The 24,959-nt window shown below is 37.0% G+C and overlaps 1 protein-coding gene across 2 annotated transcripts in view; it reads right to left on the bottom strand.

Annotated features, from left to right (window-relative positions):
• The window catches only part of LOC106090373 (uncharacterized protein DDB_G0292186), a 240,936-nt gene extending 226,193 nt beyond the window's left edge, over positions 1-14,743 (bottom strand). Inside the window, exon 1 of one of the 2 annotated variants that reach the window (XM_059367011.1) lies at positions 14,236-14,743. The gene's annotated coding sequence lies outside the window, so the exon portion shown is untranslated. The remainder of the gene's footprint in view (positions 1-14,235) is intronic. The other variant, XM_059367012.1, reaches the window with a different exon arrangement.
• Between the last annotated feature and the right edge of the window lie 10,216 nt (positions 14,744-24,959).

The raw sequence follows: 24,959 nt of genomic DNA, 5'->3' as shown, positions 1-24,959 counted from the left end.
AACTGTGTAAAGTATGGTCAATATCGGTTCATAACTTGATATAGCTGCCATATAAACAGATCTCCGATCTTGACTTCTTGAGCCTCTAGAGGACGCAATTATTATGGCTAAAATTTGGCAAACTAAGTATGATCCGAAGTAGTTTATAACCTTTATGGCTCCAGATCTTAAAAAATTACTTTCTTACTTTATTTCATTTTTTTTATTAATTTTAATTTATTTTATGCCATTATTTCATTTTATTTTATTTTATTTTTTTTTTTATTTTATTTTATTTTATTTTATTTTATTTTATTTTATTTTATTTTATTTTATTTTATTTTATTTTATTTTATTTTATTTTATTTTATTTTATTTTATTTTATTTTATTTTATTTTATTTTATTTTATTTTATTTTATTTTATTTTATTTTATTTTATTTTATTTTATTTTATTTTATTTTATTTTATTTTATTTTATTTTATTTTATTTTATTTTATTTTATTTTATTTTATTTTCCTTTATTTTAATTTATTTTATTTTATTTTTTTTTTACTTTATTCCATTCCATTGTATTTTGCATTGAAATCTCTTCAGTTGATTTAAACATCCCATCTCTGTCATATGTCCATCGTATATGGATGAATGTAAGCAATACAATTGATGAGAAGGTATATTCTGCACTGTATGTATTAAAGCTATAGTTCGTTTGTATGCGGGAATATCTCACATGGCTCAGTCAATTGTCGTTATTTCATTTGTAAATCATCATATTCTCATCGGGTCGCACACTCAAACAAAACGTTCAATGTTATTGTCCGCTCACATTTCTTCTTCCATCCCATATGTAACTATGTCAAAAATTGAGGTCTTTTACATGTATACCGTTGATTTTCCGATTTTGTTTTGATATTCCAACAAAAACAATATCAAGAATCAACGGTTAAAATATACAAACATTAAGCGTTTGTTAGCCTATGAAATCTTTGTGGGAGGGAAATTGCGGCGATTTTATAAGCAAGATGTGACTATGCATGAGTGTTGCCACAGAAAGAAATGTTTGAAGAGAATAAAAAAGTATTTTGCATACATATATGCAAATATTGCCCATGGATATTCCACTAAGGAGCAGGGACAAACTTTTCACATATCAATGAGTTCAATCCGATTGAAGTTTAAGCTCAATGATTAGGGGCCTCCTTTTCATAGCCGAGTCCGAACGGCGTGCCGCAGTGCTACACCTATTTGGACAAAAGTTTTTACATGGCATAGTTCCTCGGAAATGTTGCCAGCATTAGGAGGGGAGGGTAGAGTGAAAATATAAAAATTAAATCAAAAGTTTTTTGTTTTTTATTTTCGTTATTCACCAATTTTTTATGTTATTTAATAGAATGTTTTCATGGGTTTAAGTTTTTTTTATGTACTATCTTATATATTTTATTTTATTTTTTTATTTCAGTCTGTTTTTATTTTTTTATTATTATGTTTATGTATTTATTTTTTTATTTTTATTATTTTTTTTTCTTAATTTTATTTCCTTTTTTTATATTATTTTGTTTTATTTCCCCATATTTAACTTTTCTCTCCTATTAGTTTTTATCTATTCTACCATATTTGATCAATTACATCCAAATGGCAACACCATTTCATACCGCTATTTGAGAGATTTTTGTTTTCTGTCTCTCTCTCTCTCTTTGGCGTAAAAGTGCAAACAAAGAAAAGAACCCCAAAGATGATGGTTATTACGGTGCTTTGTTTAGAAGAGGCCGCCTTATGCATAACCCCTTGTTCTCTGAGCGTACCCGACAACAAGCCATGAGCTGTTGTGTTGTGTTTTGGTAGCATTTGTTTATCTTTTGAACTTATTTTAGCGGGTTTCTTAGTAGTATTTTCTTTTGAATTTCTTTGTGTGTTGGTTGACTGACTTTATTGAGTTTATTTTCTATTTGTTTGGCAGAATAACACAAACAAATTCTTGAGCGGTACAATGCACACAGAGCAAGAGTGTGAGTGTGAGAACGACTGGCCATCATATAACCAGAGAACTTTGAGATTTAATGCTGAGTGAGGCTTACCTTGGGTGTGAGGGTTTACGGTCAAAGATCTTTTGTTGAGTTGTGAAATATTAACACTAGGTGTTAGATGATGAGCGAATCTTTGGACTCTGGAGTTAGTGGGAAAAATATATAAATAGCCCATTTAATAACAAAGAAAGTTAAACCACTCCTTTAGATTTTAGACTTTTTCTGCCTCTTTTATTTTGGCCTATTTAGGGTTTACCCATTTTTTTGGCATCTGTTTACAATGCGAGCTATAGATAGAAAACATTTTAACAGCCCCAAGACCACATGAGCGTTTGGGTATGTACATGAGTCATTACTTAAGTCGACACAACCGCTGCTGGGGAGCCAACTAACCGGCCAGCCACAAGCAGTCTATGTGGCGTGTGCGAGATTGACTTGTTTCTTTCAACGATATGACGAAATTTGTTCTTATATTCATTTATTTTTTTTTTTTTCTTTTCTATTCTCACTCTGAGTTGGATATTTTCTAACAGACGTTATTGAACATTTCAAACAAATCAACATTTTGATTTTGATTTTTCTAAAAAAAAAACACACATAACAACAACAACACTTGATTTTCGACTTTGAATTCTTGGAAAATCCACATTATCAATCAATCACTTCATAATTAAAAGGGAAATTGATTCAAGTGTCTGCCTTCATTATTCATCTCATATGCCAATGCCAATGCCATTAGGGATTTATTGTTTAAACTTTGAGGGGTGCGAGAGGAGAAATATTGATTTGTTGAAATTCTGTTTGAGTACAATACAACGGCGGAAAATTATGGCATTCTGGAGAATCAAGCGCTGAGATATCCGGGAAGTGGGGAAAGGAGCTATTTTTAAGTTTTCTACCCTATACTTTATGCATTTGTTTGTAACGCTAAGGTGGAGAAGAGCTACCCCCTTTGGTAGGTATACCGATCGGCTTAGAATCACTTTCTGATTCGATTTAGCCGTCTGTTTCTCTGTCCATGTATTCATGTGATCAAGGTACAGTTTGCATTTGTTGCTTTTCCTTGCTGGTATTTTAACAGCATCTGTTGTTAAGACGTCAGTGATTGTGATCTTTGTTTCTCTAATCTTATCAGATGAGATAAAGCGACATAAATAACTATCGCAAAATATTAAACAAAACGTTTTTTGTCATATGATTTGCTTTCTTTGTTACAAATGCACAATAGAAAATATGGTGTCAGCAATGGAAAGAATAACACACGTAAGATAGAGGTTTGAAACGTATTTTTCAACAAAAAATTTTACTAGTAATTCACAAAGTTAAAAAAAAATAAAAAAAAAAATATTTTTCATTGTACTCTTATTGAAAATTTTTTCAAATTGTCATTTTTATATAAAACTAGCCGAACTGGGCCCGCTCGGCTGCGCCTTCTTTCACTCTGTTATATCTTTTTAAGTTGGGGACACTTCGCCCTGAATATGGATATTGAATTCGTGCCATTGTAACCTATGTCCGCCTATGACGCTAAACGCCTGCGTTCGAATCCTGGCGAGAACATTGGACAAAAATTTAAAGGGGTGGTTATCCCCTCTTAATGCTGGCGATATTTGCGTAGTACCATGTTATGCATGATCATGTAAAAAATTCTCCCCAAAGAGGTGTCGCACTGCGGCACGCCGTTTGAACTGGGCTATAAAAAAGGTCCCTTATCATTGAGTTAAAACTTTAATCGGACAGCACTAATTCGTGTGTGAAAAGTTTGCCCCTGCTCGTTTTCTAGTAAAATTTTTACTCTATTCCCAAATGACTAACTTTCAAGTCCTGAATTACCGCATTGGTAAATATTTCCGGGTTAGGGTGTGGTGACTTGGCTATTAAAGTAAATATAAGATTCGTGCTCTACTTTCAAAAACATTTCATATGAGCCCCATATTGGCGTAGCCGGTAAATAAGTTGTGTTTGAGGGTGGGGTGGACCCCATGGCCTTTGTCCCGAAAATGAATATCAATTTCCCGAAAATCAATCAACTTTCACCCCAAATAGCTTTATATAATAGGGAGGTATTTTGGGGTAGGGCAGCTCTCCGAACCCAAGGATCTATGTGTGATTGTCCTTTATATCCATTTGCCGGGTTTTGGGCGGCCCCTGCGGCACACGACCCCAACAATAGAAACCATGGTTTGGTTTCAAACGAATCACATTACCAATCTGCGAGATCTGGTATTTTTGAAAATTAGGGTAATCAGAAGTTCTTTTTAGCACAGACTATCGACTCAAATATGCATATCAAATTCGTGCTAGGGTATTTGGGGGCATGGGCGGCCACCGGGAAGCCCCCAATGTCGATATGTATCTCTTTTTAGCGGAGACATATAGACTCAAATATGGATATCAAATTCGTGTTCCACTCCCAAATCCCTTTAATTTGAGCCCCATGAGCGCCATATTGCCAGTGTGAACCGTTTGGAGGGTGTTTGGGGGCTTGGGCGGCCACCGGTAAGCCCCCAATGTCGATATGTCTCTCTATTTAGCGGAGACATATCGACTCAAATATGAATATCAAATTCGTTCTCCAATCCCAAATCCCTTTAATTTGAGCCCCATGGGCCCCATATTGGCAGTGTGAACCGTTTGGAGGGTGTTTGGGGCCTTGGGCGGCCACCCTGCCCTTTGACCTTAAAATAGATATCAAATTCGTTCTTCACTCCCAAATACCGTTGATATAAGCTCCATGTTGCTTTAGTCGGAAATGAAGTTCAGTTTAGGGGGTAATTAAGGGCGTACCCCAAAACACTTGGCTCCAAAACTGGATATCAAATTCGTTTTCTACTCTCAAATTTTACACTAATGATGTAAAATAACGAACCCGCACAGTAAATTATAACACCGCGATGTTGTTGTGTGGGTGAAATAAAATAAATAAACTAAATACCTTTTGAGTCCCATATTGCAATTATGGGTCAATTACCCTATTCGACATATTTTTGGGATGAAAAGCGCCTCCTAAACTTGAACGTAAATTTTAATGCCATATTCGTAGTCTATTCCCAAGTATCTTTCATTTGAATCCCATATAGCCATGGTCGGCTGATATGCCCATTTGGGGGTATTTAGGGGTTGGGGCGACCTCCCATTACTTGGGCCTAATTTTTTATGCCATATTTGTAATCTACTGCTGAATACTTTTCTTTTAAATCGCATATTGAGATGAATGTCGAATATATATGTTTAGAGCAGTTTTGGAGTTGGGGTGGTCCGGCCCGCTGGGCCAATACCTTTCATTTGATATACAACTTCCAAATATCTTTCATTTGAATCCCATATAGACATGGTCGGCTGATATGCCCATTTGGGGTATTTTGGGGTTGGGGCGACCTCCCATTACATGGACCTAATTTTTTATGCCATATTTGTAATCTACTGCCGAGTAAATTTCTTTTGAATCCCATATTGACATGAACGTCGAGTACATCTGTTTAGAAGAGTTTTGGGGATGGGGTGGTCCGGCCCGCCGAATACTTGGACCCAAAACTTTAATACCATATTCGTTTTCTAGTCTCCAATACCTTTCATTTAATACCCATATTGTGCTTATCGGCCCAGTTTTAGGTTTGGGTGGCGTTTATGGGGTAAGGGGAAGAGTCCGCCACCACTCGATATTTAGGAACTATATAACCTATGTTTTCTTCCCCAAAAACCTATACAATCTGTGAAAATATTAAGAAACTCGGTTCAGCCGTTTTCGATTCCACGGAACAAGCAAACAAACCGAGTCTCATATAGTCATAAAGGGTCATAAGCCCATTTAGGGCGTTTTTGGGGGGAGGGGTGCCCCCTACCCTTTAATCTGATTTTGTATGCCAGATTCGTACTCTACTCCCAACTGCCTTTCACTTGGGACCCACCATCCGATATCTTAAAATTATATAACCTTTGTTTCCTTCCACAAAAACCTATACAATTTGTGAAAATTTTAAGAAAATCAGTTAAACCGTTTTTGATTCTACCGGACAAACAAATAAATCGAGTCTCATATAGTCATGAAGGGTCATATGCTTATTTGGGGCGTTTTTGGGGGGTGGGGTGACCCCCTACAATTTGATCTAATGTTGTATACAAGATTCGTAATCTACTCCCGAATACCTTTCATTTAAGCCCCATATTGATATGGACGTTCAATTTGTCTGCTTTTAAGAGTTTTGCGTTAGGACGACTTCCTGTGTATTTGCAACCAATTTTCAATACCATATTCGTATTCTACTCTTCGCTACCTTTCATTTGATATCCATATTGTTCTTATCCATCCACTTTTGATTTTGGGTGGTGTTTTTGGGGTAACACGGAGGGGTCCGCCCCCTTACGATATCTACAACTTATAAAGCCTATTCCTTCTTCCTGGCTATATTCGTATTCAACTTCTATTCAACTTCTTCAACTTCTTCATTTGAGTCCCATTTAGTCATGCTCGTCCAATAAACCTATTTTAAGGGGTTTTGGGGCTGGGGCAGCCCCCCAGGTACTTGGACCCAACTTTTAATATGAAATTCGTACACTTTTATCTTTGGGTGGCACTTTCGTGGTAAAGGGGGGAGTCCGCCTCCCTTCAGATATCAAAAAAGTATATTGTCTATGTTTCCTTCCAGACCAACCTATAAAATCTGTGAAGTTTTCAAGGTATTTGGTTCAGTCGTTTTTATTTCTACACAAAATAAGCAAAGTACGAAATATTATTGCTTTTGGTTAACGATAACCTATTCCGATTGGTTCTTCTTAACCGATGTAGCACTTTATAAAGGATACTGTTAAGGATTTTAGTTCTAAGCATGGAATTTCCATATATTTAGGGTTAAAATATGATCAATACTCTACGCTACTACTGTGGCTGTAATAAAATGTACGGTTTTACTCAGAAATGCTTACAAGCCATGAACGTCCTTCCAATTATCCTTTCTGTACCGCTTGTCCGTCTGTCGTTTTTTGTAATCCTATTATTACGGAGGCCGCCGTAGCGCAGAGGTTAGCATGTCCGCCTATGACGCTGAACGCCTGGGTTCGAATCCAGGCGAGACCATCAGAAAAAAATTTTCAGCGGTGGTTTTCCCCTCCTAATGCTGGCAACATTTGTGAGGTACTATGCCATGTAAAGCTTCTCTCCAAAGAGATGGCGCACTGCGGCACCCCGTTCGGATTCGGCTATACTTATTGATATGTGAGAAGTGTGCCCCAGTTCCTTAGTGGAATGTTCATGGGCAAAAAAAAAATGTAAATGTTTTATTTCTGTAGCATAATTTTCAAATCTTTTGAGATCATTTGGAATTTTTTTTTTTTTCTAAATCTTGTGATTTTTTTTTTTTTAATATTTGAATTTAATTTTTTTTCTTTAAAAATTTGCAAAAAGAATATTTTTTAAACATTCCATTTTTATAGAAAACATTTTCGGGATTTATATAAAAAATTATTTTTTATTGTGTGCAAGAAGTTGTATGTGCTTAGTTGAGAAGGAGAACTGGGCAATAACTAGAATACTCCTTGTCCTTGGTAACGTATGAGTAACATAACATTTTATACAAAAACCATACGCTCCATAGGACATTAATTTTAATGTAATAAAGCCAGTGCGTGGTAAAAATTGTATCAACAAGAAATGAAAGGCAAAAGTCGGGCAGTGCTGACTGAATCTAGAAAAGTCGAGGGTCAGATCATATTGAGTTAGAATATTGGAGGTAGTAGTGAATGTCATCGGACAAAGTTTCAGGGAAATCGGATATGAATAGCACACTCTGGAGGCTCAAGAATTATAATTGGGTATGTGGTTTATATGGGAGCTATATCAGTTTATGAATCAAATAGGACGAGATAGTAATAAAAATAATCGTGCTTAATTTCAACAGACGTTTTAATCATTGTGTCCGTCATGACAGGTCACTGTCTAATCGGAAAACATGCTGACAGACTGAAGGTTGCTAGCAACGACTTTTGCAGAAGCTGTAGGGACGTCGAGGAAGTAGAGACTATAGAACACCTTCTGTGTGTGTGTCCCATACTAACAGTTAGAAGGATTTCCACTTTAGGTTCTCATTTCTTTGAGAATCTGCAGATGGTTCAACGGTAGGAACTAGAAGCCATCTTCCGTTCCTGTGGTATCACAATGGACGAAAACGTCTATGTGAGTCTGATGGCAGACTGCCACTTAAACCTAACCTAACTTAATTTCAACGGAATCGGATAAGAATTGCGCCCTCTAGGGGCTCATTAAGTAAATTTCGTGGATCGATTTATAGTGAAGCTATACCACTTAATGAACCGATACTGACCATACTTGACAAAGTTGAAGGAGGCCTTAGCAGAAATTATCTCGTTCACAAAATTAAAATTGACAACAGTAATGCCAAGTTACAATAAAAAATTTACAGAGAAGAGAAGAAGAGTTAATTAGAGTTAGCGTTAATTCTTAATTTATTGTTCAACAAAGTTGAACAAAGTTATAGACCTTTTTGGATTATATTTGACATAGATTTTAGAGGTACATTGTTGAAGTCCATGGTGCAAAGTTGAAGTCAAACTGGATAAAAATTGCGCCCTCTGACGATTAAAGAAGTAAAATGGGCAGATTAGTTTATATCGAAACTATACCTACTTGTGGACCAATTCCAACCACACTTGTTTTAGATTCATCGTGCCAAATTTCATACAACTCAGATACCAATTGCGCCCCTATAAAGTGTAAGAGGAAATTCTTTATGGTTGTAAAATTTTAAGTCGATCTAGCCATGACCGTCTGTTTGTCCTCCTGTCCGTCTGTCCGTTCGTCCGCCCGTCCTTCGAAATCACCATAGCGGTCGAACGAATAAAGATATCCGCTTGAAAATTTTCACCGGTATTTTTCATTCTTGTAGGTGGTTGGGGATTGTAAATGGGCCATATCTATAGAGATTTAGATATAAGCCTCATATAAAACGATTCCCGGTTTTTAATTCTTCAGCTTCATCCAAGTTGGCTTAAATTTGGCACAAAGACTTCTGACTTCCAACATCTCTGCCGAGTACGATCTAAAAACGGATAACGATATAGCCCCCATATAAACTGATTCCCGGGTTTAACTTTTTGAAACCCTAGAAGCCTTAATTTTTAACCGATTTGGCTGACATTCGGAACAAAGGCTTGTGGTATGACTTCCAACATCCATGCCAAGTACGCTCCTATTCGGTCTATAAACTGATAAAGCCTCCATATAAACTGATACCCGTACTTGAATTCTTGAGCCCCTAGAAGCCTCAATTTTCGGAGTCGAGCATTTTGCCAGGAGTCGGAGTCGAGTCAAAATTGTTCGACGCCGCAGCCCTACTTTGGACCAAATTCAGCATTGACATTGTGTGGTCTAATAAATACAAGCCACTGTTCAATTTTGTAGAACAAAATATTGGTCTTTTTGGCAGCTCCAAGTATAGAGCGACCTGGAGCAAAGAGGACATGGATGTCGAAAAGACTAACATAAGTCACTGAGTAAAATTTCAACGAAACCGGATTATAAATGCGCCTTTTATGGTGTCAAGACTTTAAATCGAGTGGCCAGTCTATATGGCATCTATATCCAAATCTGAACCAATCTGGACCAAATTGAAGAGAGATGTAGAAGGGCCTAATGCAACTCACTGTCCCAATTTCGGCGAAATCGTACTATAAATGCGCCTTTTATGAGCCCAAGACCTTAAATCGAGAGATCGGTCTATATGACAGCTATATCCATATCTGGGTCATCTTCAGGAAGGATATCGAAGGGCCAAACAAAACTCACGGTCCTAAATTTCAGCGAAATCTGACAAAAAAAATTCTACTTTTATGAGACCAAGACCTTAAATCGAGAGATCGGACTATATGGCAGCTATATCAAAATCTGGACCGATCTGGGCCATCTTCAAGAAAGATATCGAGGGGCTAAATACAACTTAATGTCCTACATGTCAGCGAAATCAGACAAAAGATTCGACTTTTATGGGACCAAGACCTTAAATCGAGAGATCGGTCTGTCTATAGGGCAGCTACATCCAAATATGGACCGATCTAGGCCATCTTTAAGAAGAATATCGAGGGGCTAAACACAACCTACTGTATTATTGTCAGCGAAATCGGACAATAAAATTCGCCTTTTTATGGGCCTAAGACCTTAAATCGAGAGATCGGTTTATATGGCAGCTATATCCAAATATGAACTGATCTGGCCCAAATTAAAGAAGGATGTTTTGTGACTTAACACAACTCACTGTCTCAAATTTCAGACAAATTAGACAATAAATGCGCCTTTTATGGGCCCCAAGATCTTGAATCGAGAGATCGGTCTATATGGCAGCTATATCCAAATCTGGGCAGATCTGGGTCAAATTTAAAATAGATGTCGAACACAACTCACTGCTTCAAATTTCAGCAAAATCGGATAGTAAATGTGGCTTTTATGTGCCTTTAATCGGCAGATCGGTCTATATGGGGGCTACATCAAGACATAGTCCGATATAGCCCATCTTCGAACTTAACCTGCCAATGGACAAAAAAAGAATCTGTACAAAAAACAATACACAACGATTAAAGAATTTTTGAAAAGCCCTTGGTCCATATAATAAATCCCCAACCGGTGATTTACGCACTATTTTTCAGTCCGCTACAGTGGGCCGATCTTTCTTTAAAGTGAAAATGCTCTGATATGGCCAATACAATCGAAAATGGCCAATATCTTTTTTCCTTCAATACTTAGGGTGTCGGTGAAAGCATTTTTGGAAAGCCCTTTGTCCATGTAATAAATCCCCTAGCGGTGATTGACGCATTATTTTTGAGTCTGTCACAGTGGGCTCATCTTTATCTAGAATAGCACTCGTGAGAAAAGTTGTTTTATGTATGTGATAATGATAAATATTTATATAAGTTTAATAATTTTTGGGAAATTTGAAGCGTTTGTGATATATTTTGTTTTTTTTTTTGTTTTTTTTTTTTGCGGAATTTGGAGCTACAATCTTTTTTTTATTATTAAATATTTGCTGTTAACTTTATAACAGAGCTCTGTTAACGTATTAACATTATGCTGAAAATTTAATTGGTTTGTGTCTCTACTAGTTAAAGTTAACTTTATCTTCACGGACATACTTAAATCGGACTGTACTTATCGATATGAGGATGGAATTTTCATAGGAAATTTAGTTTCATGTAACTGACCTTCATCGATAGCGCCACCGTTGCGCAGAGGTTGTTAACATGTTCGCCTACGACGTTGAACGCCTGGGTTCGAATCCTGGCGAGACCATTAGGAAAAATTTTCACCGGTAATTTTCCCTTCCTAATGGCAACATTTGTGAGGTGCTATGACATGTAAACCTTCTCTCCATAGAGGTGTCACACTGTAGCACGCCGTTCGGACTCGGCTATAAAAAGGAGGTCCCTTATCATTGAGCTTAAACTTGAATCGGACTGCAGTCATTGATATGAGAGAAGTATCCCCTGTTCCTTAATGGAATGTTCATAATAAATTTAGTTTCTGGTAACTGACCTACATCGATAAGAAGTATCAGAGCAAAATTTCAAGCATCTAGCTCTAATCGTTCCAAAGTTAACGCGCTTTCTACAAACGCACAGACAGACATTTGAATGATACCGTTAAATGTTCCCAACTATGCTTTGAAGCAGCACTAATTCAATTGCCTTACGCCCGATAAGTATCGATTGTGAAATTATTATCAGTTCTATTAATACCCTAATTTTATCACATATTTGTTGTATTTTTACACATATATCGTCATTATCATCTTCATGACAGTTTTCTTTGGCACCTTCTGGCAAACAAATGTTTCAGCATTCAACCAATAATTAGTACATTTCTATTCTGTTCGCCACAAAATGTCTCAGAGGTTAGTCACCTTATGTGTCTCAATCAACTGAAGCACAGGCAGGCACACCTCTATAATCAATAAATTTCATTTAGATAATAAAGTGTACATATTTATGATGCATTTTCGCAAAGATTAAAATCTACATTGGCACACATTCGTTTGAAAATACAGTTTTCAAATTTTACCCATTGAGCCAGAGGCTAACACACAAAAGTGTTTCAATTCCATAAAGTTCCCCAAGCCATAGGCAACAATGAGTGGGGTACATTTACTTAATTTCCTGTTGAAAACAAAGACTTTTTGAATTTTGTTTATAGTTTTTTGTTTCAGTTGATTGACCTTGAACTCTTTGACTTCCAAATTCAAAATGCTAACGTTTTTATACCCTCCACCATAAGATGGGGGGTATACTAATTTCGTCATTCTGTTTGTAACTACTCGAAATATTCGTCTGAGACCCCATAAAGTATATATATTCTTGATCGTCGTGAAATTTTATGTCGATCTAGCCATGTCCGTCCGTCTGTCCGTCCGTCCGTCCGTCCGTCCGTCCGTCCGTCCGTCCGTCTGTCTGTCGAAAGCACGCTAACTTCGTAAAGAGTAAAGCTATCCGCTTGAAATTTTGCACAAATACTTCTTATTAGTGTAGGTCGGTTGGTATTGTAAATGGGCCATATCGGTCCATGTTTTGATATAGCTGCCATATAAACCGATCTTGGGTCTTGACTTCTTGAGCCTCTAGAGTACGCAATTCTTATCCGATTGGAATGAAATTTTGCACGACGTGTTTTGTTATGATACCCAACAACCTTGCCAAGTATGGTTCAAATCGGTCCATAACCTGATATAGCTGCCATATAAACCGATCTTGGGTCTTGACTTCTTTAGCCTCTAGAGGTCACAATTCTTATCCGATTTGAATGAATTTTTGCACGACGTGTTTTGTTATGATATTCAACAACTGTGCCAAGTATGGTTGAAATCGGTCCATAACCTGATATAGCTGTCATATAAACAGATCTTGGGTCTTGACTTCTTTAGCCTCTAGAGGTCACAATTCTTATCCGATTTGAATGAAATTTTGCACGACGTGTTTTGTTATGATATCCAACAACTGTGCCAAGTATGGTTCAAATCGGTTCATAACCTGATATAGCTGCCATATAAACCGATCTTGGGTATTGAATTCGTGAGCCTCTAGAGTGCGCAATTCTTATCCGAATGGAATAGAATTTCGCACGACGTGTTTTGTTATGATACCCAACAACCTTGCCAAGTATGGTTTAAATCGGTCCATAACCTGATATAGCTGCCATATAAACCGATCTTGGGTCTTGACTTCTTTAGCCTCTAGAGGTCACAATTCTTATCCGATTTGAATGAATTTTTGCACGAAGTATTTCGTTATGATATTCAACAACTGTGCCAAGTATGGTTGAAATCGGTCCATAACCTGATATAGCTGTCATATAAACAGATCTGTGGATTTGACTTCTTGAGCTTCTAGAGGGCCCAATTCCTATCCGATTTGGCTGAAATTTTGCATGACGTATTTTATTATATTTTTACTTTCAACAACTGTGTCAAATAAGGTTCAAATCGGTTCACAACCTGATATAGCTGCCATATAAACCGATCTGGGACCTTGACTTCATGACCCCTAGAGGTCGCAATTATTATCCGATATGCCTGAAATTTTGTACGACGGATCCTCTCATGACCATCAACAAACGTGTTTATTATGGTCTGAATTGGTCTATAGCCCGATACAGATCCCATATAAATCGTTCTCTCTATTTTATTTCGTGAGCCCCAATGGGCGCAATTCTTATACGAATTGGCTGACATTTTACCGGACCATATCTTGATATCGTTTTAATAGCAGAGCAACTCTTTTCTTATATCCTTTTTTGCCTAAGAAGAGATGCCGGGAAAAGAACTCGACAAATTCGATCCATGGTGGAGGGTATATAAGATTCGGCCCGGCCGAACTTAGCACGCTTTTACTTGTTTAATTTAATTATTTTTTGATTGATTACTTTTTGATTTTCGTTTCGGTTTTCAAACTCAAAGCCATCCAAAATTACATTCCCTGTTTTTGCCAAACAGCATCACTTTGCCACTTGATATTCAAATTTCAAGCCATAGAAAAAAGGTTTTATCAATTCAATGCTTCGATGTAGGCTATGAAATAGAGTACCTCAAATATTTTTTTTCATTTCACTGCTGTTTTGTTATGAAAAAATTTTTTTTAATTTTTTTCCTTTGCACCACATGCCTTGCAAGGCTGTTTTGTTATGATTTAATTTTTTTTATTTATTTTTTTCTCTATTTATTTTTATACACTATTAATCACCTTTTTTTATTTATTTATTTTTTGCCACACTTATTCATGCACTTATGAGACTTTTTGTTTACATATCGTGGCCCGATTTATTTCAAAAATTTCTTGGTTTTTTTTTGCTTTTCGCTGCATTAGTGCTACGCTGTTGCTTTTAGTTTTCCATGGAATTCCTATGATTGTGGCCTTTCGGTTTCAGTTTTCACCTCCACCCTACTTTTTGCAATATTTTGTTTTTCCTTAGTAATATTTATGACTCTCTTATCTATGCCACTGTGAGGCAGGGAGTGCGGGAAAAAAATTATTCACAATTGTGCAATAAGCATGGGGAAGAATTGAACTTTTGTTTTAACATAAAAAAAATCGCTTTAAGTTTGTTTATCTTTTTCGTTTCGATTTTGAAATTTGTCGGTGCCGATCTTATTGAGAAATGGTTGTACCGTCTGCTGTCTGCCGTTTTCGTTTCTTTTTGTTTTCCCTCTTCTTCTTCTTCTTCTTCTTCGTTTAAGCAAACAAACAAACCATCCAACCAAGCAACATTCAGCTCGCGTGTTCCGTTTGAAACTAAAATAAACTTTGCATTCATCCTCGTCATCATCGCCATCAACGGTGCGGCGGCATTCTCAGCATCAGCCTCAATCGGCGAGAGTCTAATATACTCGTCACTTGTTGTATTAGAGGTGGCACTCTACATTTCGGAATGTCTGTCTGTATGGTAAGCAATTTGTGAATAACGCAAGAAATTTGCCAAATCAAGGCGAACAAATGAATGGAATTTATTTATGGTGAAATAAAAATGTTGCTCAAATACGGTAATTCCATTGAACTGGCTAGACATAAACAAGAGAATTTCCTTTTATAGAAAACTAGCTGAAGCGGGCCCGCTCCGTTGTGCCTTCTTTCACTTTATATGGAACAAAATTATCCTTTGAATATTTATTTTCGACAATTAAGGAGCTCATAGTCAAATACCATGCTACGAAAAGAGTATACGATTATCGCTTGACTAACAGTATGTTCTTCTTCTTTATATTGGGTTGCCCAAAAAGTAATTGCGGATTTTTTAAAAGAAAGTAAATGCATTTTTAATAAAGCTTATGGTGATTTCGATTCTGAAAAAAAATGTTACACTAATGTTGCACTTATACGGGACAACATTTTGGGAATGCTGCCTTATCCCTCTCATAGTTTTACACTTTTTACATTTTCAATCGAACATGTTAATATGCCCGTATATTGTAATTTCAACCAAATAATGCTGTAAAATGTAGCAATGCATCTAATATGCCGTTAGCTAAATAAAACGCGATTACTTTTTCCTTTTTTTATGTATTTCTTTTTAATATTTTGCCAAATATTCTACAAATTGTTTTCTTCTTCTTCTTTTCAACCAAAATTTGCTTGAACGGTGGCATGCACATGAAATGATAGCAGCTGATTTAAAGTGCGGCATTCTCCATCCTAGCCTAGCCACGGTGTAGAAAATGCAGCATTTTTTTACTTTCAGTGGGCAACACCATTACAAACGAACATTTACCCGGTGGTGGGGTTACACTTTTTTGGAGAATCGAACACAAAATTTCGATCTCAGTGCAACATGTCGAAAAAATGCTGCACTTTTTTTCACAATCGAAATCACCATTAGAATGAACTTTAATCAAATATACTTTTTTTACACTTTTTTTCTAAAGCAAGCTAAAAGTAACAGCTGATAACTGACAAAAGAAAGAATGCAATTAATGCAATGCAATGAAAAAATTTGTCAACGCCGACTATATGAAAAATCCGCATTTACGTTTTGGGTAACTCAATATATAAAAATCAATTTGTGTTTGTTTGTTTGTTTGTGTGTTCCTTATAGACTCAGAAACGGTTGAACCAATTTTCTTGAAATTTTCACAGATGGTGCATAATGATCCCATGGTGAAAATAGGGTACAAAATTTTTTTAAATCTGAAGGGGGGCGGACCCTCCCCCTTACCCTAATTTTCAGAAACGCTAGATGTCGGAGATTAAGCGAAATTTTGTGGGCTCCCATATAGAACCCTAAAAATAAAAATTTGGTATCCAAAATTCGGATGGGGTACCTAGGGGGGCCGCCCCACCCTAAAACCTACCAAACATATATTTAGACCAATCACGACAATATGGGACTCAAATGAAAGGTATTAAGGATAAGAAAACGTATCTTTTATCCAATTGTCGGACCAAGTGCTAGGGGGACCACCCCAACCCCCAAAACACCCCTATCGGACCCTATGTCCTATCGGACATATTTACCGACGATGGCAATATGGGACTCAAATGAAAGATATTTGAGAGTAGAATACGAATCTGATATCCAAATATGGGAGCAAGTTCCTGGGTTGCCGCCTCTCCCCAAAAACATTCCCCAAAGGGGACAAATTTACGACCATTGCAATACGGGGCTCAAATGAAAGGTCTTTGGGAGTAAAGCACGAATCTGATATCAATATTCGGGAAAAGTGTCTATGGGACCACCTCACCCCCACAACACCACCCAAATAGTAAGTATTTGCTGCCTATTGCAATATGAGGCTCAAATAAGAGGGTTTTTAGAGTGGAACACGAATCCGATATATATTTTCAAAACCAACTCATTGAGAGGCCTCCCATCCCCAAAACACCCGCAAAGCCGGTCATGTTTGCCGACTATGGAAATATGGGGCTCAAATTAAAGGTATTTGGAAGTAGACCACATTAGGGACCAACACCACCATAACAACCCCCAAATATGATGTATTTGCTCACCAAGACAATTTGGGTCTTAAAGAGAGTGGAACTAAATATTTATAGTTTTTAGGGCCAATACCCCAAACCGGACATATTTTCTGACTTTTGAAATAAGGGGTTCAAAAAAAGATATATAGATATATGAGAATAGAGCACGTTGCTGATATATTTTCCGGGCTTTGTGCTTGGGGGACCACCCCAATCCCTAAAACACCTCTAAATCGGGCATATTTACCGACCATGTCAATGTTGAGCTTAAATGAAAGGTATTGGGGGTAGAGCAAGAATTGATACCCACTGTCGGGCCCAAAATTGGTCATCAAATTCGTTTTCTAATCTCAAATACCTTTCATATGAGCCACATATTGCCATGATCGATAAATTTGTACTGCTTGTGGGGTGTTTTGGGACCCAATACTTGGCCCCACATTTAGATTTGACATTCATATTCTTCTACCAAATACCTTAATTTAAGCCCCACGTTGCGATGGTCAGAAAATAATTGCTGTTTGTTTTGGGGAAGGGTTAGACCCCCAGAAAATTGATCACGGAAGTGGGTGTCAATTTCATTCTCTACTCCCGAATACCTTTTAATTGAGCCCCATATTTACCTGGTAGGTAAATATGGCCGATTTAGGTATGTTTTGGGAGTTGAATGGTCCCCCAAATACTTAGCCCTAAAATATATCAGCATCATGCTCCACTCTCAAATAACAATTATTTGAACCCCATATTGCCATTGACCTCGAAATTGGATATCAAATATGTTTTCTAATCTCAAATACCTTTCATTTAAACCCCTTTATGGCAAAAGTTAGAAAACATGTCCCATTTGGGTTATGGGTCCTAAAAACTAACAATATCGAGCTCCACTTTCTTTAAGACCCAAATTGTCATGGCGAGCAAATATCTCCTATATGGGGGTTGCTATGGATATGGGACGGCCCCTAGACAGTTGGTCCCGAATGTTGGTATCAGATATGTGGTCTACTCTCAATTACCTTTCATTTGAGCCCCATATTTCCATAGTTGACCAACATGTCCGGTTTGTGGGGTGTTTTGGGGGATGTGCGGCCACTCAGTGACTTGGCTTTGAAAATATTTATCAGATTCGTATTCTACTCTAAAATACCTCTTATTTGAGCCCCATATTGCAATGGTCAGCAAATACGTCCTATTTGGGTGGTGTTAAGGGGGTGAGGTGGCCCCATAGACACCTTTCCCGAATATTTATATCAAATTCTTGCTTTACTTCCAAAGACCTTTCATTTAAGCCTCATATTGCTATGATCGTAAATTTGTCATTTAGGGGGTGCTTTTGGGAAGGGCCGGCCCCCCCAAACACTTGGCCCCATATTTGGATATCAGATTCGCATTCCACTATCAAATACCTTTTATTTAAGCCCCATATTGGCATGGTCCGTAAACAAGTCCTGTTTGGGGGGTGTTTTGGGGAAGGGGTGGACCCCCAGACACTTGGTCCCACCTTTGGATATCAGATTCGTATTCTACTCGCAAATACCTTTCATTTGAATCCCATATTGCCATGGTCGGTTAATATGTCCGATTCAGGGGTGTTTTGGGGTTTGGGGTGGTCCCCCTAACACTTTGCCCGACAATTGGATATCAAATATATTTTCTTCTTCTAAATACCTTTCATTTGAGTCCTATATTGTCGTGATTGGTCCAAATATATATATGGTATATTTTGGGGGTGGGGCGGCCCCCCAAGGTAACCTATCCAAAATTTGGATACCAAATTTTTATTTCTAGGTTACTATAAGAGAGCACTCAATTTCGCTTAAATCGCAACACCCAGCACTGAGATGCGAAGAATTTTTTGCAGTGGAAAAGTAAATCCAGTAGATACCACAACAACAACCATAGGTTAGATTAAGTTAGGTAAGAGCGGCAGCCCTGTAGGAAATGTCAACAGCAAATCTATACTGACTTACTATTGACTTTGTCACCAGAACTACTGACCAATTGTACCCAAGCCCATGCTTTTTGCTATAGACATTTTATATGAGAAGTCAATAGTGACATTGTCAATTGTATGTCATTAGGGAATATTTAGAGACATTGCGGGATACATCGGCCATTGTCAATAGTCTGTATGTAGAGACATTATACAGAAACTTTTAATAATTTGGTCCTTAATTTTCGAACTTTTCGAACTCAATTTTAAAACAAGCTGAAAAAGGTATTAAAATTAGTTTAAATTTATATTTATTTGTTTAAAATATATATTTAGTTAAAAAAATACTTTAATAAAAAAGGATATGCCATATGATCGGCAACAATTTTTGTGTGTTCAAATACCTGATGTCAGTTGCGTTCAGCATTATTACTAAGAAATGTCTTCTGCTGCCGTGTATATTAAGTACAAACAAGAAGTTTAAATTGGACTCTACAATTTGTACTACAATAAAGTTGTAGTGTTCCGTTATGACTTTTAACAACTGTGTTTAGTATGATCCAAATCGGTCTATAACCTGATATAGCTCCCATTTAAACCAAACTCCCGATTTGACTTCTTGAGCCCCCGGAAACCGCAATTTTCATCCAATCTGGCTGAAATTTTGCTTGTAGTGTTCCCTTATGACTTCCAACAACTGTCCAAATCGGTCTATAACCTGATATAGCTCCCATATAAACCAAACTTCCGATTTTACTTCTTGAGCCTCTGGAAGCCGGAATTTTTTTCCGATTTGGCTGAAATTAGCAAGTTTTATCTGAATATTTGACTTTATCTGAATATAGGCCAATTTTACAACGATCCGATATATACATACTTTGTAGGGTCGGATATGTATATTTCGATATGTTACAAACAGAATGACTAAATAAATATACCCTACAAACATGGATTTCGCTAAAAATGTATCCTTATTAAGTCATTTTGTATTTGAATTATTTTGTAATCAATCAAATCGAGTCCGTTTTTACTATACCTTTGTTTCTCATAGTGATTGTCATAGTTTTTCGGGGGAAGGTTACTGGCCCAGCGCCCCACCGCATGGGTTTTGTGGGATCGCACATGTATCCCTCATTGTCGCGAACCGCTTGCTCCAAGATCCGACGCTCGCTCCAGCCACCGCTAACCTGGGAACAGACACTGATGATGGTCATTGGCGATTTGAATGCGCAAATAACTCGCCTTGTCATCTCGAGTATCATTGGCACTCAGTATTTAATTGAGAGCCAGTGTCACCTGACTCCCCACTGAGACTCGCGAATATCGCTGACTGGCCGCTGCCGCTATGCAGCTACTCCGCATAAAAGCGGAGCTTTCCACCATCCGCAATCTGTGGACGCGCCCGGTAGCTTTCTGCTAATATTCCCGTGGTAACGATGGATACCACACAAGTCGGAGCTCAAAGTTCCAGCCTATGTCGTGCTCATAGTTTTCCCTTGTCGGTCGGGGTATTCATTGAAGTTTCTATGGGCTCTAAACCAGTTTATAGACCGATTCGGTTCATACTTGGAATGGATGCTGGAAGTCATGGCAGAAGACTTTGTGCCAAGTTTCAGCCAACTCAGATGAAATTGAGACTTCTAGGGGCTAAAGAAATCAAATCTCGGGGTCGGTTTTATGGGGGCTATATCAGTTTATAGACCAACTCAGATCATACATGGCGACATTGCCAAATTTTGGCCGAATCTGATAAAATTGAGGTTTCTAAGGCTTTAAAATGCCAAAACAGGGAATCGGATGAAAACTGCGCCCTCTATAGGCGCAGAATGCAATTAGTGTCGCATCGCATGTTATTGTTTAATTTTGCAAATAATATAACTTATTGCGCTAATATCCATCGGAAAATAACATTCGATATTTAGTCAAAAATTAAATATCGATAGTACCATCGATATTTTGCCAGCTCTAGGTTACATCCCTTTTTAATTTGGTACCATGGACGTATGAGAAATATTCTCTCAATTATGGCAATTACTCATACCTTCCTAAAACAAAATCTCTGCTGTTTATTACTAATCTAACTTATAAACTTCGTTCTTAACTTATAAACGTTGTTCTGTTCGTCCGTTTTCTTTTTTATATTATCCTCTCAGCTAGTTGTTGTTGTTGCAGTGTGTTGTACACTGAGGCGGCAGCCCTTGCCGTTGAAGGACTCCATCGGGTCAATCCGGTTCGTACAACCGGCTACCATTCACTTAAGCTTATTTTTTCTCCTTTACCTCACCATCAGCTGTGAGTGATTTCAAAGTCGTTGCGATTCGTTAGTTATTTGCCTTAATAACATTTTATTTGATGTTTGTTATGGTGTCTCTTTTTCTAGCCCTCATGTGCATGCTCATTCATACACTCAAACACACGAACAAAGCATGTGAATGCAATGCATGTTTTTTGATGATTATTTGAAAATCGTTGTTGTCACTATTGTGAGATTTAAGTTAACAGGCAGCGGCAGCGGCAGCAGAGCAAAGCAGCGTTGCTTAGCTGTTGATGATTATGCTGTTCGTATCATTGCTGCCACTTGATGTGGTTGGTTGTTGCCTTCATGTTGGTCTCTCATTTTGTTTATCTATATGTTTGCTTGTATGAATTAATGTTTGGCTATATTTCTTCTCTTATGTTTCTTTTTTGCTGTAAACATTTGTTTTTTTTTGCATTTACGTCATCGCCTAAAAGGCAGGGCAACAAGTACCAGTGAAGCAGCGCAGCGTCGTATCATACATACACAGCGTGTGTAAATGTTGTAAGTCAGTCTGTCAAAGTGTTCAAAAGATGTTGATGATGTTTGATAACTAACGATGGGTATAAGGAAATGTTTTTTTTTTTTGGAAATTTTCGAAATAGATGGGTGTTAGTTTTTGCTAAGTATGCCTGTGCCTTATAAATTGCTTGTCAATCTATGCCTATAATTTAGGCTTTTTGGTAACCAATGACCGTTTAGTTGGCAATCTGTCCTTAATATTGACAGCATTTGAGTGAATTGATGAGTGGGTGGACTGTTTGTTTGATGGATGGTGTATGTGTTATGAAAAATGAATGATGGTCATACTTAGTTACCTGAATGTTAAAGTGAGCTAAGTCGACTTTAAATAAAAATGAAGAAAAGCTTGCTAAGTTCTACCGGCACGAATAGGAACCCACTACCGTGAATTCTGCTGCAAATTTACACAAATGAGTTAAGTTTAAGGGCACACGTGCACTTTACGAATCAAAGTTTTGCCAAATCAGATAAGACTCGAAGCTTTTAGGGGCCGTATAAGACTAACCAAGTGATATAAACTCATCTCCTGCTTAGTCTTTTGCGGCCCTAAAAGCTGTGGCAATGTTTGGACTGATTTAGACAATTTTTACCATAAAAGTTGGTAGTCATAAAATATGCACTTCGTTATTAATTTCAGAAAATTTTGACTCCATTATTCATTATAACGGAGTTCTTTAGACAGAGAATCCAATAAATTCTTTACAGTAGATGTAAAAAGAAAATATTTCTGATGCTTTTATGCGTTAAAATCATTGTTTTTGAAATAAAAATTGAAATACTATGCGTAAACTCCTGCACATATTCATTCGTTTCGGTCTCAACAACATAAGACTATGTGTGACTTGCCATCAACGCTACCGTAAAGGGCTGGGAATCGATGATATCGATGTACTGTGGTCGGACTTGTATGGAAAGAGCGGCCAAAAATCCATAAAAGCCACAGTTACTACCCGATTTCGCAGAAATTTGAAACCGTGAGATGTACTATGCCTACCGATGTCCGAACCAAATATGGTCCAAATTGGACTATGTTTCGATATAGCTGCTATATAGACCCATATGCAGATTTTTAGACTTAAGCCCATAATTGATGCATTTAATCTTGCGGTCTCAACAACGAATGAAACAAAGAGCATAAGACAACGATCGACTTGCCATCAACTCTGCCATAAAGGACTGAGAATCGATGATATCGATGCACTGTGGTCGGACCTGTATGGAAAGAGCGGTCAAAAATGCATAAAAGCCACAGTTACTACCCGATTTCGCAGAAATTTAAAACAGTGAGTTGTACAATGCCTACCGATATCCGAACCGAATATGGTCCACATTGATCTACATTTCGACATAACTGTCATATAGACTGCCGATTTTCCGATCTGCCGAGACTATATTTAGCTGTTCATAGTAATTTATCAATCTTTTCAAGAAGAAATTGCACTTTCATAGGCACAAAACTATAGCTCTCTTATAAACCTTAGTTCCTATTTTATTTCTTAAGCCGCTAGAGGGCACAATTCTGAACCGATTTGGCTTAAAATTTGTAACTAAACCGCTCCTTTTTCGAAAAAATTGGCTTATTTTTTTTACATCACATATCGATTTAATCTCTTTTCAAAATAACCTACCTCTGGATTATTTTTGGTTTATATTTTCAATATTTTTGTAATAGAAGTGTCACCACTAACAAAAATACCCACAAAAGACTCATCTCAACAATAATAAAGTGAAGAGGGGAGAGAGAGATACATGAAACGTTTGGCAAACTACATGTGACACTCATCATTGACAACATGGTCATCGGCACCGTGGTCAACAACAGCATCCCCCAACCTTGTAAAAACACTTTGGGTGGATTATGATTATTTCTATTTATATCGTATTTTTACTACAACAAAGTCAAAAATGTAATTTAGTCGAAATTGTACTTAGTTAGCGTACGAAATATATTCCAATTTTATTTTTGTATTGTATTTCTGTATCTTCTTTGTTATATTTTTAGTTTTTTAGGGAATTTGCCATTTATCCGAGTTTCATGTGTTTGCCATTTTTGTTATTTGAGCCACAAATCGCATGAAATTTGTCTGCGTGGGATTTTCGCTACTAAATTTCCATAAGTAGTTGTTTTTTCTTCTTTAGCATTGAGTTGCGTTTTTTTGTTGTTGTTGATTATTTTTATTGTCTTGACTTCTTGTTACCGCTGCCCTGTCATCTGTGAAACCTTGTATCTTTTTCGTATTCCATCTTGGATGTGGATGTTTGTTAACTATGCCATAATTATATGGTTATTATTGAACTCAGTTGAATTTTGTTGAATTTTCGTTTCGAAATTGCTTCAAAAGATTTTGATTTAAGGTGGGTATTGAGTTCAGTATTCACAGTGAAACTCCATATAAAAACCAGTATGGAGAGGCAAATGTCGGCTATATAATACCCTACACCACCAAGTCTCTGTACTACTATTAATACATAGCATTTATGTTTAAATCTAGTCAGATTTTCTTACAATAGGAGCTAAATTGTGGCTACTACAGCCTTAAAGGCTAATATCGGATGAAAGTTATATATGAGAGCTATATCGAAATCTAATCCTATATGTACACGTATTGCGACATCAAATTAAACATCTCATGCAAAATTTTGTAAAGAATGGTCCCAAATTGTGGCTACTACGGCCTTAACAGGCCATATCGGATGAAAGTTACATGTGGAAGCCAGATACGTAGCCTGGGGGGGGGGGCCTTCGGGCCCGAGAACCGCCAAAATGATTTTGTCTAAAGAAAAAATGGAAATTAAATTTATTCTAAACAAAAATTTCATCATTATTTTTATAATGCCAAAATTCATATATATAATATTCTACAAAGACAATATTTTGCTGAGCCCAGGGCCGCCTTAAAATAATTTTTCTTAAAGACAAAATTGTAATGAAATTCTTAGTATACACAAAATTTTAATGACATTTTTCCTAAAAAAATTTTAATGATATTTTTTATACAAAATTTTACCGTTATATACTCTTATAACGGGCCGGAGCCCCTCGAAAAATTTTTTTTAAAATAAAATTTCTTTAAAATTGTTGCCAAAGACAATATTTTTATAATAAAAAAAATTATTTAATTTTTTCTAAAGAATACATTTTAATGAATTTTTATACCCTCCACCATAGGATGGGGGTATACTGATTTTGTCATTCTGTTTGTAACACCTCGAAACATGCGTCTAAGACGCCATAAAGTATATATATTC

The sequence above is a fragment of the Stomoxys calcitrans genome, chromosome 4 (assembly GCF_963082655.1).
Source record: "Stomoxys calcitrans chromosome 4, idStoCalc2.1, whole genome shotgun sequence".
NCBI classification, from domain to species: Eukaryota; Metazoa; Arthropoda; class Insecta; order Diptera; family Muscidae; genus Stomoxys; species Stomoxys calcitrans.
This window is presented reverse-complemented; position numbering and strand designations above follow the sequence as displayed.